We start from the raw sequence: 16,402 nt of genomic DNA on the forward strand, positions 1-16,402 counted from the left end.
TACCTAAAACTTGAATTGTACTACTTCTTACTGGCTATTACATCAACTTAGAAGCTTCATCAGTGTTCTACTATGGTGCTTTTAGTGTCTCCGCATACCACAGCACGCGACATAGCATTGCAGACGATAAGTACAACCGTTTCAGAGAGAAGAGCGGCCAATGTGACGATCTGGCATTAAGTCGATTCGATATCAAACGACGAAAACGGACGGATTTCTCAGGTTTTTACTACATATGAACACTTTTCACATTCTCCCGTGCAACGCGGCTGCTAGTCCTCCTCTTATGCTAAATCTTAAGTTCCTAGCTCATGTCCAAGGAACCAAAGTAGGGTAAAAAGTCAATAATCGATACCTCAAACTTGAATTGTACTACTTCTTACTGGCTATTACATCAACGTAGAAGCTTCATCTGTGTTCTACTATGGTGCATTTAGTGTGTCCGCATACCGCAGCACGCGACATAGCTTTGCAGACGATAAATGTAACCGCTTCAGACAGAAGGGCGGCCAATGTGACAATCTGGCTTTAATTCGATTCGATAACAAATGAAGAAAACGGACGGATTTCTTAGGTTTTTGCTATATATGAACAGTTTTCACTTTCTCCCATGCAACTCGGCTGCTAGTCCTCATTTCATGCAAAGTGTTTAGGTTCTAGCTCATGTCCAAGGCACCAAAGCCAACTAAAAAGTCAATAATCGATAACTAAAACTTGAATTGTGCTACTTCTTACTGGCTATTACATCAACTTAGAAGCTTCATCTGTGTTCTACTATGGTACTTTTAGTGTCTCCGCATCCTGCAGCACGCGACATAGCTTTGCAGACGATAAGTACAACCGTTTCAGAGAGAAGAGCGGCCAATGTGACGATCTGGCTTTAAGTCGATTCGATATCAAACGACGAAAACGGACGGATTTCTCAGGTTTTTACTACATATGAACACTTTTCACATTCTCCCGTGCAACTCGGCTGCTAGTCCTCCTTTCATGCAAAATGTTAACGCCCTAGCACATGTCCAAGGCACCAAAGCCAGCTAAACAGTCAATAATCGATAACTAGAACTTGAATTGTACTACTACTTACTGGCTATTACATCAACTTAGAAGCTTCATCTGTGTTCTACTATGGTGCTTTTAGTGTCTCCGGATACCGCAGCACGCGACATAGCTTTGCAGACGATAAGTACAACCGTTTCAGAGAGAAGAGCGGCCAATGTGGCGATCTGGCTTTAAGTCGATTCGATAACAAAAGACGAACACGGACGGATTTCTCAGGTTTTTACTACATATAAACACTTTTCACATTCTCCCATGCAACGCGGCTGCTAGTCCTCCTTTCATGCAACATCTTAAGTTCCTAGCTCATGTCCAAGGCACTAAAGAAGGATAAAAATTCAATAGTCCATAACTAATACTTGAATTGTACTACTTCTTACTGACTATTACATAAACTTAAAAGCTTCATCTGTGTTCTACTATGGTCATTTTAGTGTGTTCGCATATCGCAGCACGCGACATAGCATTGCAGACTGTAAGTACAACCGTTTCAGAGAGTAGAGCGGCCAATGTGACGATCTGGCTTTAAGTCGATTCGATAACAAATTACGAAAACGGACGGATTTCTCAGGTTTTTACTACATATGAACACTTTTCACATTCTCCCGTGCAACGCGGCTGCTAGTCCTCCTTTCATGCAAAATGTTAAGGTCCTAGCTCATTTCCAAGGCACCAAAGCCAGCTAAAAAGTCAATAATCGATAACTAAAACTTAAATTGAACTATTTCTTACTGGCTATTACATCAACTTAGAAGCTTCATCTGTGTTCTACTATGTTGTTTTGGTGTGTCCGCATACCGCAGCACGCGACCGTACATTGCAGACGATAAGTACAACCGTTTCAGTGAGAAGAGCGGCCAATGTGACGATCTGGCTTTAAGTCGATTCGATAACAAATGACGAAAACGGACGGTTTTCTAACGTTTTTACCACATATGAACGCTTTTCACTTTCTCCCGTGTAATTCGGCTGCTAGTCCTCCTTTCATGCAGAATCTTAATGTCCTAGCTCATGTCCAAGGCACCAAAGCCAGCTAAAAAGTCAATAATCGATAAATAATACTTGAATTGTACTACTTCTTACTGGCCATTACATCAACTTAGAAGCTTCATCTGTGTTCTACTATGTTGTTTTGGTGTGTCCGCATACCGCAACACGCGGCCGTACATTGCAGACGATAAGTACAACCGTTTCAAAGAGAAGAGCGGCCAATGTGACGATCTGGCTTTAAGTCGATTCGATAACAAATGACGAAAACGGACAGATTTCTCAGGTTTTTACTACATATGAACACTTTTCACATTCTCCCGTGCAACTCGGCTGCTAGTCCTCCTTTCATGCAGAATCTTAAGGTCCTAGCTCATGTCCAAGGCACCAAAGCGAGCTAAAAAGTCAATAATCGATACCTAAAGTTTGAATTGTACTACTTCTTACTGGATATTACATCAACTTAGAAGCGTCATCTGTGTTCTACTATGGTGCTTTTACTGTCTCCGCATACCGCAGCACGCGACATAGCTTTGCAGACGATAAATGTAACAGTTTCAGACAGAAGAGCGGCCAATGTGACGATCTGGCTTTAAGTCGATTCGATTACAAATGACCAAAACGGACAGATTTCACAGGTTTTTACTACATATGAAAGCTTTTCACAATCTCCCATGCAACGCGGCTGCTAGTCCTCTTTTCATGCAAAATGTTAAGGTCCTAGCTCATTTCCAAGGCACCAAAGCCAGCTAAAAAGTCAATAATCGATAGCAAAAACTTGAATTGTACTACTTCTTACTGCCTATTACATCAACTTAGAAGCTTCATCTGTGTTCTACTATGGTCATTTTAGTGTGTTCGCATACCGCAGCACGCGACATAGCATTCCAGACTGTAAGTACAACCGTTTCAGAGAGTAGAGCGGCCAATGTGACGATCTGGCTTTAAGTCGATTCGATAACAAATGTCGAAACCGGACGGATTTCTCAGGTTTTACTACATATGAAAACTTTTCACATTCTCCCGTGCAACGCGGCTGCTAGTCCGCCTTTCATGCAAAATCTTAGGTTCCTAGCTAATGTCCAAGGCACCAAAGAAGGGTAAAAAGTGAATGAACGATAACGAAAACATTAATTGTACTACTTCTTAGTGACTATTACTTGAACTTAGAAGCTTCATCTGTGTTCTACTATGGTGCTTTTAGTGTCTCCGCATACCGCAGCACGCGACATAGCTTTGCAGACGATAAGTACAACCGTTTCAGAGAGAAGAGCGGCCAATGTGACGGTCTGGCTTTAAGTCGATTCGATAACGAATGACGATAACGGACGGATTTCTCAGGTTTTTACTACATATGAACACTTTTTACATTCTCCCGTGCAAGTCGGTTGCTAGTCCTCCTTTCATGCAAAATCTTAAGGTCCTAGCTCATGTCCAAGGCACCAAAGCCAGCTAAAAAGTCAATAATCGATACCTAAAACTTGAATTTTACTACTTATTACTGGCTATTACATCAACTTATAAGCTTCACCTGTGTTCTATTATGGTGCTTTTAGTGTCTCCGCATACCGCAGCACGCGACATAGCTTTGCAGACGATAAGTACAACCGTTTCAGAGAGAAGAGCGGCCAATGTGACGATCTGGCTTTAAGTCGATTCGACAACAAATGACGAACACGGACGGATTTCTCAGGTTTTTACTACATATGAACACTTTTCACATTCTCCCGTGCAACGCGGCTGCTAGTCCTCCTTTCATGCAAATTCTTAGGTTCCTAGCTCACGTCCAAGGCACCAAAGAAGGTTAAAAAGTCAATAATCGATAACGAAAACCTTAATTGTACTACTTGTTAGTGACTATTACTTGAACTTAGAAGCTTCATCTGTGTTCTACTATGGTGCTTTTAGTGTCTCCGCATACCGCAGCACGCGACATAGCTTTGCAGACGATAAGTAGAACCGTTTCAGAGAGAAGACCGGCCAATGTGACGATCTGGCTTTAAGTTGATTCGATAACAAATGACGAAAACGGACGGATTTCTCAGGTTTTTACTACATATGAACACTTTTCACATTCTCCCGTGCAACGCGGCAGCTAGTCCTCCCCTTATGCTAAATCTTAAGTTCCTGGCTCATGCCCAAGGAACCAAAGAAGGGTAAAAGGTCAATAATCGATACCTAAAACTTGAATTGTACTACTTCTTACTGGCTATTACATCAACTTAGAAGCTTCATCAGTGTTCTACTATGGTGCTTTTAGTGTCTCCGCATACCACAGCACGCGACATAGCATTGCAGACGATAAGTACAACCGTTTCAGAGAGGAGAGCGGCCAATGTGACGATCTGGCTTTAAGTCGATTCGATATCAAACGACGAAAACGGACGCATTTCTCATGTTTTAACTACATATGAACACTTTTCACATTCTCCCGTGCAACGCGGCCGGTAGTCCTCCTTTCATGCAAAATCTTAAGGTTATAGCTCATGTCCAAGACACCAAAGACAGCTAAAAAGTCAATAATTCATACCTAATACTTGAATTGTACTACTTCTCACGGGCTATTACATCAACTTAGAAGCTTCATCTGTGTTGTACTATGGTGCTTTTAGTGTCTCCGCATACCGTAGCACGCGACATAGCTTTGCAGACGATAAATATAACCGTTTCAGACAGAAGAGCGGCCAATGTGACGATCTGGCTTTAAGTGGATTCGATACAAATGACGAAAACGGACGGATTTCTCAGGTTTTTACTACATATGAACACTTTTCACATTCTCCCATGCAACGCGGCTGTTAGTCCTCCCCTTATGCTAAATCTTAAGTTCCTGGCTCATGTCCAAGGAACCAAAGAAGGGTAAAAGATCAGTAATCGATACCTAAAACTTGAATTGCACTACTTCTTACTGGCTATTACATCAACTTAGAAGCTTCATCAGTCTTCTACTATGGTGCTTTTAGTGTCTCCGCATACCAGAGCACGCGACATAGCATTGCAGACGATAAGTACAACCGTTTCAGAGAGAAGAGCGGCCAATGTGACGATCTGGCTTTAAGTCGATTCGATATCAAACGACGAAAACGGACGGATTTCTCAGGTTTTTACTACATATGAACACTTTTCACATTCTCCCGTGCAACGCGGCTGCTAGTCCTCCTCTTATGCTAAATCTTAAGTTCCTAGCTCATGTCCAAGGAACCAAAGTAGGGTAAAAAGTCAATAATCGATACCTCAAACTTGAATTGTACTACTTCTTACTGGCTATTACATCAACTTAGAAGCTTCATCTGTGTTCTACTATGGTGCATTTAGTGTGTCCGCATACCGCAGCACGCGACATAGCTTTGCAGACGATAAATGTAACCGCTTCAGACAGAAGGGCGGCCAATGTGACAATCTGGCTTTAATTCGATTCGATAACAAATGAAGAAAACGGACGGATTTCTTAGGTTTTTGCTATATATGAACAGTTTTCACTTTCTCCCATGCAACTCGGCTGCTAGTCCTCATTTCATGCAAAGTGTTTAGGTTCTAGCTCATGTCCAAGGCACCAAAGCCAGCTAAAAAGTCAATAATCGATAACTAAAACTTGAATTGTGCTACTTCTTACTGGCTATTACATCAACTTAGAAGCTTCATCTGTGTTCTACTATGGTACTTTTAGTGTCTCCGCATCCTGCAGCACGCGACATAGCTTTGCAGACGATAAGTACAACCGTTTCAGAGAGAAGAGCGGCCAATGTGACGATCTGGCTTTAAGTCGATTCGATAACAAATGACGAAACTGACGGATTTCCCAGGTTTGTACTGCATATCAACATTTTTCACATTGTCCCGTGCAACGCTTCTGCTAGTCCTCCTTTCATGCAAAATCTTAATTTCCTAGCATACCGCAGCACGCGACATAGCTTTGCAGACGATAAATATAACCGTTTCAGACAGAAGAGCGGCCAATGTGACGAACTGGCTTTAAGTCGATTCGATAACAAATAACGAAAACGGATGGATTTCTCATGTTTTTACTACATATAAACACTTTTCACATTCTCCCGTGCAATTCGGCTGCTAGTCCTCCTTTCATGCAAAATGTTAACGCCCTAGCACATGTCCAAGGCACCAAAGCCAGCTAAACAGTCAATAATCGATAACTAGAACTTGAATTGTACTACTACTTACTGGCTATTACATCAACTTAGAAGCTTCATCTGTGTTCTACTATGGTGCTTTTAGTGTCTCCGGATACCGCAGCACGCGACATAGCTTTGCAGACGATAAGTACAACCGTTTCAGAGAGAAGAGCGGCCAATGTGGCGATCTGGCTTTAAGTCGATTCGATAACAAAAGACGAACACGGACGGATTTCTCAGGTTTTTACTACATATAAACACTTTTCACATTCTCCCATGCAACGCGGCTGCTAGTCCTCCTTTCATGCAACATCTTAAGTTCCTAGCTCATGTCCAAGCACCAAAGAAGGATATAAAGTCAATAGTCCATAACTAATACTTGAATTGTACTACTTCTTACTGACTATTACATCAACTGAAAAGCTTCATCTGTGTTCTACTATGGTCATTTTAGTGTGTTCGCATATCGCAGCACGCGACATAGCATTGCAGACTGTAAGTACAATCGTTTCAGAGAGTAGAGCGGCCAATGTGACGATCTGGCTTTAAGTCGATTCGATAACAAATTACGAAAACGGACGGATTTCTCAGGTTTTTACTACATATGAACACTTTTCACATTCTCCCGTGCAACGCGGCTGCTAGTCCTCCTTTCATGCAAAATGTTAAGGTCCTAGCTCATTTCCAAGGCACCAAAGCCAGCTAAAAAGTCAATAATCGATAACTAAAACTTGAATTGAACTATTTCTTACTGGCTATTACATCAACTTAGAAGCTTCATCTGTGTTCTACTATGTTGTTTTGGTGTGTCCGCATACCGCAGCACGCGACCGTACATTGCAGACGATAAGTACAACCGTTTCAGGGAGAAGAGCGGCCAATGTGACGATCTGGCTTTAAGTCGATTCGATAACAAATGACGAAAACGGACGGTTTTCTAACGTTTTTACCACATATGAACGCTTTTCACTTTCTCCCGTGTAATTCGGCTGCTAGTCCTCCTTTCATGCAGAATCTTAATGTCCTAGCTCATGTCCAAGGCACCAAAGCCAGCTAAAAAGTCAATAATCGATAAATAATACTTGAATTGTACTACTTCTTACTGGCCATTACATCAACTTAGAAGCTTCATCTGTGTTCTACTATGTTGTTTTGGTGTGTCCGCATACCGCAACACGCGACCGTACATTGCAGACGATAAGTACAACCGTTTCAGAGAGAAGAGCGGCCAATGTGACGATCTGGCTTTAAGTCGATTCGATAACAAATGACGAAAACGGACAGATTTCTCAGGTTTTTACTACATATGAACACTTTTCACATTCTCCCGTGCAACTCGGCTGCTAGTCCTCCTTTCATGCAGAATCTTAAGGTCCTAGCTCATGTCCAAGGCACCAAAGCGAGCTAAAAAGTCAATAATCGGTACCTAAAGTTTGAATTGTACTACATCTTACTGGCTATTACATCAACTTAGAAGCGTCATCTGTGTTCTACTATGGTGCTTTTAGTGTCTCCGCATACCGCAGCACGCGACATAGCTTTGCAGACGATAAATGTAACAGTTTCAGACAGAAGAGCGGCCAATGTGACGATCTGGCTTTAAGTCGATTCGATTACAAATGACCAAAACGGACAGATTTCACAGGTTTTTACAACATATGAAAGCTTTTCACAATCTCCCATGCAGCGCGGCTGCTAGTCCTCTTTTCATGCAAAATGTTAAGGTCCTAGCTCATTTCCAAGGCACCAAAGCCATCTAAAAAGTCAATAATCGATAGCAAAAACTTGAATTGTACTACTTCTTACTGCCTATTACATCAACTTAGAAGCTTCATCTGTGTTCTACTATGGTCATTTTAGTGTGTTCGCATACCGCAGCACGCGACATAGCATTCCAGACTGTAAGTACAACCGTTTCAGAGAGTAGAGCGGCCAATGTGACGATCTGGCTTTAAGTCGATTCGATAACAAATGTCGAAACCGGACGAATTTCTCAGGTTTTACTACATATGAACACTTTTCACATTCTCTCGTGCAACGCGGCTGCTAGTCCTCCTTACATGCAAAAAAGTTCCTAGCTCATGTCCAAGGCACCAATAAAGGGTAAAAAGTCAATAATCGTCACCTAAAACTTGAGTTGTACTACTTCTTACCGGCTGTTACATCAACATAGAAGCTACAACTGTTTTCTACTATGGTGCTTTTAGTGTCTCCGCATACCGCAGCAGTCGACATAGCTTTGCAGACGATGAGTACAAGCATTTCCGAGAGAAGAGCAGCTAATGTGACGATCTGGCTTTAAGTCGATTCGATAACAAATGACGAAAACGGACGGATTTCTCAGGTTTTTACTACATATGAAACCATTTCACACTCTAACGTGCAACTCGTCTGCTAGTTCTCCTTTCGTGCAAAATGTTAAGGTCCTAGCTTATTTCCAAGGCACCAAAGCCAGCTAAAAAGTCAATAATCGATAGCAAAAACTTGAATTGTACTACTTCTTACTGCCTATTACATCAACTTAGAAGTTTCATCTGTGTTCTACTATGGTGCTTTTTGTGTCTCCGCATACCGCAGCACGCGACATAGATTTGCAGACGATAAATGTAAATGTTTCAGACAGAAGCACGCCCAATGTGACGATCTGGCTTTAAGTCGATTCGATAACCAATGACGAAAACGGACGGATTTCTCAGGTTTTTACTTCATATGAACACTTTTCACATTCTCCCGTGCAACTCGTCTGCTAGTCCTCCTTTCATGCAAAATGTTAAGGTCCTAGCTCATTTCCAAGGCACCAAAGCCAGGTAAAATGTTAATAATCGATAACTAAAACTAGAATTGTACTACTTCTTACTGGCTATTACATCAACTTAGAAGCTTCATCTGTGATCTACTATGGTGCTTTTAGTGTCTCCACATACCGCAGCACGAAACATTGCTCTGCAGACGATAAGTACAACCATTTCAGAGAGAAGAGCGGCCAATGTGACGATCTAGCTTTAAGTCGATTCGATAACAAATGACGAAAACGGACGGATTTCTCAGGTTTTTACTACATATGAACACTTTTCACATTCTCCCGTGCATTGCAGGTGCTAGTCCTCCTTGCATGCAAAATCATACGTTCCTAGCTCATGTCCAAGGCACCTAAGAAGGGTAAAAAGTCAATAATCGATACCTAATACTTGATTTGTACTACTTCTTACTGGCTATTACATCAACTTAGAAGCTTCATCTGTGTTCTACTATGGTGCTTTTAGTGTCTCCGCATACCGCAGAAAGCGACATAGCTTTGCAGACGATAAGTACAACAGTTTCAGAGAGAAGAGCGGCCAATGTGACGATCTGGCTTTAAGTCGATTCGATAACAAATGACGAAAACGGACGGATTTCTCAGGTTTTTACTACATATGAACACTTTTCACAATCTCCTGTGCAACGCGGCTGCTAGTCCTCCTTTCGTGCAAAATCTTAAGTTCCTAGCTCATGTCCAAGGCACCAAAGAAGGGTAAAAAGTCAATAATCGATACCTAAAACTTGAATTGTACTACTTCTTACTGGCTATTACATCAACTTAGAAGCTTCATCTGTCTTGCACTATGGCGCTTTTAGTGTCTCCGCATACCGCAGCACGCGAAATAGTTTTGCAGACGATAAATGTAACAGTTTCAGACAGAAGAGCGGCCAATGTGACAATCTGGCTTTAAGTCGATTCGATAACAAATGACGAAAACGGACGGATTTCTCAGGTTTTTACAGCATATGAAAACTTTTCACATTCTCCCGTGCAACGCGGCTGCTAGTCCTCCTTTCATGCAAAATCTTAAGTTCCTAGCTCATGTCCAAGGCTCCAAAGAAGCGTTAAAAGTCAATAATCAAAACCTAAAACTTGAATTGTACTACTTCTTACTGGCTGTTACATCAACATAGAAGCTACAACTGTTTTCTACTATGGTGCTGTTAGTGTCTCCGCATACCGCAGCAGTCGACATAGCTTTGCAGACGATAAGTACAAGCATTTCCGAGAGAAGAGCAGCTAATGTGACGATCTGGCTTTAATTCGATTCGAAAACAAATGATGAAAACGGACGGATTTCTCAGGTTTTTACTACAGATGAACACTTTTCACATTCTCCCGTGCAACTCGGCTGCTAATCCTCATTTCATGCAAAATGTTAAGGTCCTAGCTGATGTCCAAGGCACCAAAGCCAGCTAAAAATTCAAGAATCGATAACTAAATCTTGAATTGTACTAGTTCTTACTTTCTATTACATCAACTTAGAAGCTTCATCTGTGTTCTACTATGGTGCTTTTAGTGTCTCCGCATACCGCAGCTCGCGACCTAGCTTTGCAAACGATAAGTACAATCGTTTCAGAGAGAAGAGCGGCCAATGTGACTATCTGGGTTTAAGTCGATTCGAAAACAAATGACGAAAACGGACGGATTTCTCAGGTTTTTACAACATATGAACAGTTCTCACATTCTCCCGTGCAACGCGGGTGCTAGTCCTCCTTTCATGCAAAATCTTAAGTTCCTAGCTCATGTCCCAGGCACCAAAGAAGGGTAAAAGTCAATAATCGATACCTAAAACTTGAATTGTACTACTTCTTACTTGCTATTACATCAACTTAGAAGCTTCATCTGTGTTCTACTATGGTGCTTTTAGTGTCTCCGCATACCGCAGCACGCGACATAGCTTTGCAGACGATAAGTACAATCGTTTCAGAGAGAAGAGCGACGAATTTGACCATCTGGCTTTAAGTCGATTCCATAACAAATGACAAAAACGGACGGATTTCTCAGGTTTTTACTACATATGAACACTTTTCACATTCTCCCGTGCAACGCGGCTTCTTGTCCTCCTTTCGTGCAAAATCGTAAGTTCCTAGCTCATGTCCAAGGTACCAAAGAAGGGTAAAAAGTCGATAATCGATACCTAAAACTTAAATTGTACTACTTCTTACTGGCTATTACATCAATTTAGAAGCTTCATCTGAGTTCTACTATGGTGCTTTTAGTGTCTCTGCATACCGCAGCACGCGACATAGCTTTGCAGAAGATAAATGCAAAAGTTTCAGAGAGAAGAGCGGCCAATGTGACGATCTTGCTTTATGTCGATTCGATAACCAATGACGAAAACGGATGTATTTCTCAGGTGTTTTCTACATATGAACACTTTTCACATTCGCCCGTGCAACGCGGCTGCTAGACCTCTTTTCATGCAAAATCTTAAGTTCCTAGCTCATGTCCAAGGCACCAAAGAAGGGTAATAAGTCAATAATCGATAACTAAAACTTGAATTGTACTACTTCTTACTTTCTATTACATCAACTTAGAAGCTTCATCTGTGTTCTACTATGGTGCTTTTAGTGTCTCCGCATACCGCAGCACTCTACATAGCTTTGCAGACGATAAGTACAACCGTTTCAGAGAGAAGAGCGGCCAATGTGACGATCTGGCTTTAAGTCGATTCGATAACAAATGACGAAAACGGACGGATTTCTCAGGTTTTTACTACATATGAACACTTTTCACATTCTCCCGTGCAACTGGGCTGCTAATCCTCACCTCATGCAAAATGTTAAGGTCCTAGCTGATGTCCAAGGCACCAAAGCCAGCTAAAAATTCAAGAATCGATAACTAAATCTTGAATTGTACTACTTCTTACTGGCTATTATATCAACTTAGAAGCTTCATCTGTGTTCTACTGTGGTGCTTTTAGTGTGTCCGCATACCGCAGAACGCGACATAGCTTTGCAGACGATAAGTACAACCGTTTCAGAGAGAAGAGCGGCCAATGTGACTATCTGGCTTTAAGTCGATTCGATAACAAATGACGAAAACGGACGGATTTCTCTGGTTTTTTAAACATATGAACAGTTCTCACATTCTCCCGTGCAATGCGGCTGCTAGTCCTCTTTTCATGCAAAATCTTAAGTTCCTAGCTCATGTCCAAGGCACCAAAGAAGAGTAAAAAGACAATCATCGATACATAAAACTTGAATTGTACTACTTCTTAAAGGCTATTACATCAACTTAGAAGTTTCATCTGTGTTCTACTATGGTGCTTTTAGTGTCTCCGCATACCGCAGCACGCGACATAGCTTTGCAGACGATAACTACAATCGATTCAGAGAGAAGAGCGGCCAATGTGACGATCTGGCTTTAAGTCGATTCGATAACAAATGACTAAAACGGACGGATTTCTCAGGTTTTTACTACATATGAACACTTTTCACATTCCCCCATGCAACTCGGCTGCTAGTCCTCCTTTCATGCAAAATGTTAAGGTCCTAGCTCATGTCCAAGGCACCAAAGCCAGCTAAAAAGTCAATAATCGGTAACTAAAACTTGAATTGTACTAGTTCTTACTGGCTATTACATCAACTTAGAAGCTTCATCTGTGTTCTACTATGGTGCTTTTAGTGTCTCCGCATACCGCAGCACGCGACATAGCTTTGCAGACGATAAGGAGAACCGTTTCAGAGAGAAGAGTGGCCAATATGACGATCTGGCTTTAAGTCGATTCGATAACAAATGACGAAACCGGACGGATTTCTCAGGTTTTACTACATATGAACACTTTTCACATTCTCCCGTGCAACGCGGCTGCTAGTCCTCCTTACATGCAAGATCTTAAGTTCCTAGCTCATGTCCAAGGCACCAATAAAGGGTAAAAAGTCAATAATCGTCACCTAAAACTTGAGTTGTACTACTTCTTACTGGCTGTTACATCAACATAGAAGCTACAACTGTTTTCTACTATGGTGCTGTTAGTGTCTCCGCATACCGCAGCAGTCGACATAGCTTTGCAGACGATAAGTACAAGCATTTCCGAGAGAAGAGCAGCTAATGTGACGATCTGGCTTTAAGTCGATTCGAAAACAAATGGTGAATCGGACGGATTTCTCAGGTTTTTACTACAGATGAACACTTTTCACATTCTCCCGTGCAACTCGGCTGCTAATCCTCATTTCATGCAAAATGTTAAGGTCCTAGCTGATGTCCAAGGCACCAAAGCCAGCTAAAAATTCAAGAATCGATAACTAAACCTTGAATTGTACTAGTTCTTACTTTCTATTACATCAACTTAGAAGCTTCATCTGTGTTCTACTATGGTGCTCTTAGTGTCTCCGCATACCGCAGCTCGCGACCTAGCTTTGCAAACGATAAGTACAATCGTTTCAGAGAGAAGAGCGGCCAATGTGACTATCTGGGTTTAAGTCGATTCGATAACAAATGACGAAAACGGACGGATTTCTCAGGTTTTTACAACATATGAACAGTTCTCACATTCTCCCGTGCAACGCGGCTGCTAGTCCTCCTTTCATGCAAAATCTTAAGTTCCTAGCTCATGTCCCAGGCACCAAAGAAGGGTAAAAAGTGAATAATCGATACCTAAAACTTGAATTGTACTACTTCTTACTTGCTATTACATCAACTTAGAAGCTTCATCTGTGTTCTACTATGGTGCTTTTAGTGTCTCCGCATACCGCAGCACGCGACATAGCTTTGCAGACGATAAGTACAATCGTTTCAGAGAGAAGAGCGCCGAATTTGACCATCTGGCTTTAAGTCGATTCCATAACAAATGACAAAAACGGACGGATTTCTCAGGTTTTTACTACATATGAACACTTTTCACATTCTCCCGTGCAACGCGGCTACTTGTCCTCCTTTCGTGCAAAATCGTAAGTTCCTAGCTCATGTCCAAGGTACCAAAGAAGGGATAAAAGTCGATAATCGATACCTAAAACTTGAATTGTGCTACTTCTTACTGGCTATTACATCAATTTAGAAGCTTCATCTGAGTTCTACTATGGTGCTTTTAGTGTCTCCGCATACCGCAGCACGCGACATAGCTTTGCAGAAGATAAATGCAAAAGTTTCAGAGAGAAGAGCGGCCAATGTGACGATCTTGCTTTATGTCGATTCGATAACCAATGACGAAAACGGATGTATTTCTCAGGTGTTTTCTACATATGAACACTTTTCACATTCGCCCGTGCAACGCGGCTGCTAGACCTCTTTTCATGCAAAATCTTAAGTTCCTAGCTCATGTCCAAGGCACCAAAGAAGGGTAATAAGTCAATAATCGATAACTAAAACTTGAATTGTACTACTTCTTACTTTCTATTACATCAACTTAGAAGCTTCATCTGTGTTCTACTATGGTGCTTTTAGTGTCTCCGCATACCGCAGCACTCGACATAGCTTTGCAGACGATAAGTACAACCGTTTCAGAGAGAAGAGCGGCCAATGTGACGATCTGGCTTTAAGTCGATTCGATAACAAATGACGAAAACGGACGGATTTCTCAGGTTTTTACTACATATGAACACTTTTCACATTCTCCCGTGCAACTGGGCTGCTAATCCTCACTTCATGCAAAATGTTAAGGTCCTAGCTGATGTCCAAGGCACCAAAGCCAGCTAAAAATTCAAGAATCGATAACTAAATCTTGAATTGTACTACTTCTTACTGGCTATCACGTCAACTTAGAAGCTTCATCTGTGTTCTACTATGGTGCTTTTAGTGTCTCCGCATACCGTAGCTCGCGACATAGCTTTGCAGACGATAAGTACAACCGTTTCAGAGAGAAGAGCGGCCAATGTGACTATCTGGCTTTAAGTCGATTCGATAACAAATGACGAAAACCGACGGATTTCTCAGGTTTTTACAACATATGAACAGTTCTCACATTCTCCCGTGCAACGCGGCTGCTAGTCCTCCTTTCATGCAAAATCTTAAGTTCCTAGCTCATGTCCAAGGCACCAAAGAAGAGTAAAAAGGCAATCATCGATACGTAAAACTTGAATTGTACTACTTCTTACTGGCTATTACATCAACTTAGAAGTTTCATCTGTGTTCTACTATGGTGCTTTTAGTGTCTCCGCATACCGCAGCACGCGACATAGCTTTGCAGACGATAAGTACAATCGATTCAGAGAGAGAAGAGCGGCCAATGTGACGATCTGGCTTTAAGTCGATTCGATAACAAATGACGAAAACGGACGGATTTCTCAGGTTTTTACTACATATGAATACTTTTCACATTCTTCCGTGCAACGTGGCTGCTAATCCTCCTTTCATGCAAAATCTTAAGTTCCTAGCTCATGTCCCAGGCACCAAAGAAGGGTAAAAATTCAATAATCGATACCTAAAACTTGAATTGTACTATTTCGTACTGGTTATTACATCAACTTACAAGCTTCATCTGTGTTCTACTATGGTGGTTTTAGTGTCTCCGCATACCGCAGCACGCGACATAGCTTTGCAGACGATAAGTACAATCGTTTCAGAGAGAAGAGCGGCGAATTTGACCATCTGGCTTTAAGTCGATTCCATAACAAATGACGAAAACGGACGAATTTCTCAGGTTTTTACTACATATGAACACTTTTCACATTCTCCCGTGCAAGTCGGCTGCTAGTCCTCCTTTCGTGTAATATCTTAAGTTCCTAGCTCATGTCCAAGGCACCAAAGAAGGGTAAAAAGTCAAGAATAGATACCTAAAACTTTAATTGTAATACTTCTTACTGGCTATTACATCAACTTAGAAGCTTCATCTGTCTTCTACTATGGTGCTTTTAGTGTTTCCGCATACCGCAGCACGCGACATAGCTTTACAGACGATAAGTACAACCGTTTCAGAGAGACGAGCGGCCAGTGTGACTATCTGGCTTTAAGTCGATTCGATAACAAATGACGAAAACGGACGGATTTCTAAGGTTTTTACTACATATGAACACTTTTCACATTCTCCCGTGCAACTCGGCTGCTAGTCCTCCTTGCATGCAAAATGTTATGGTCCTTGCTCATGTCCAAGGCACCAAAGCCAGCTAAAAAGTCAATAATCGATAATTAAAACTTGAATTGAACTACTTCTTACTGGCTCTTACATCAACTTAAAGGCTTCATCTGTGTTCTACTATGGTGCTTTTAGTGTCTCCGCATACCGAAGCACGCGACATAGCTTTGTAGGCGATAAGTACAACCGTTTCAGAGACGAGCGGCCAATGTGACGATCTGGCTTTTAGTCGATTCGATAACAAATGACGAAAACGGACGGATTACTCAGGTTTTTACTACATATGAACACTTTTCACATTCGCCCGTGCAACGCGGCTGCTAGTCCTTCTTTCATGCAAAATCTTAAGTTCCTAGCTCATGTCCAAGGCGCCAAAGAAGGGTAAAAAGTCAATAATCGATACCTAAAACT

This window comes from Schistocerca gregaria, unplaced genomic scaffold (genome assembly GCF_023897955.1).
Source record: "Schistocerca gregaria isolate iqSchGreg1 unplaced genomic scaffold, iqSchGreg1.2 ptg000043l, whole genome shotgun sequence".
Lineage (NCBI taxonomy): Eukaryota > Metazoa > Arthropoda > Insecta > Orthoptera > Acrididae > Schistocerca > Schistocerca gregaria.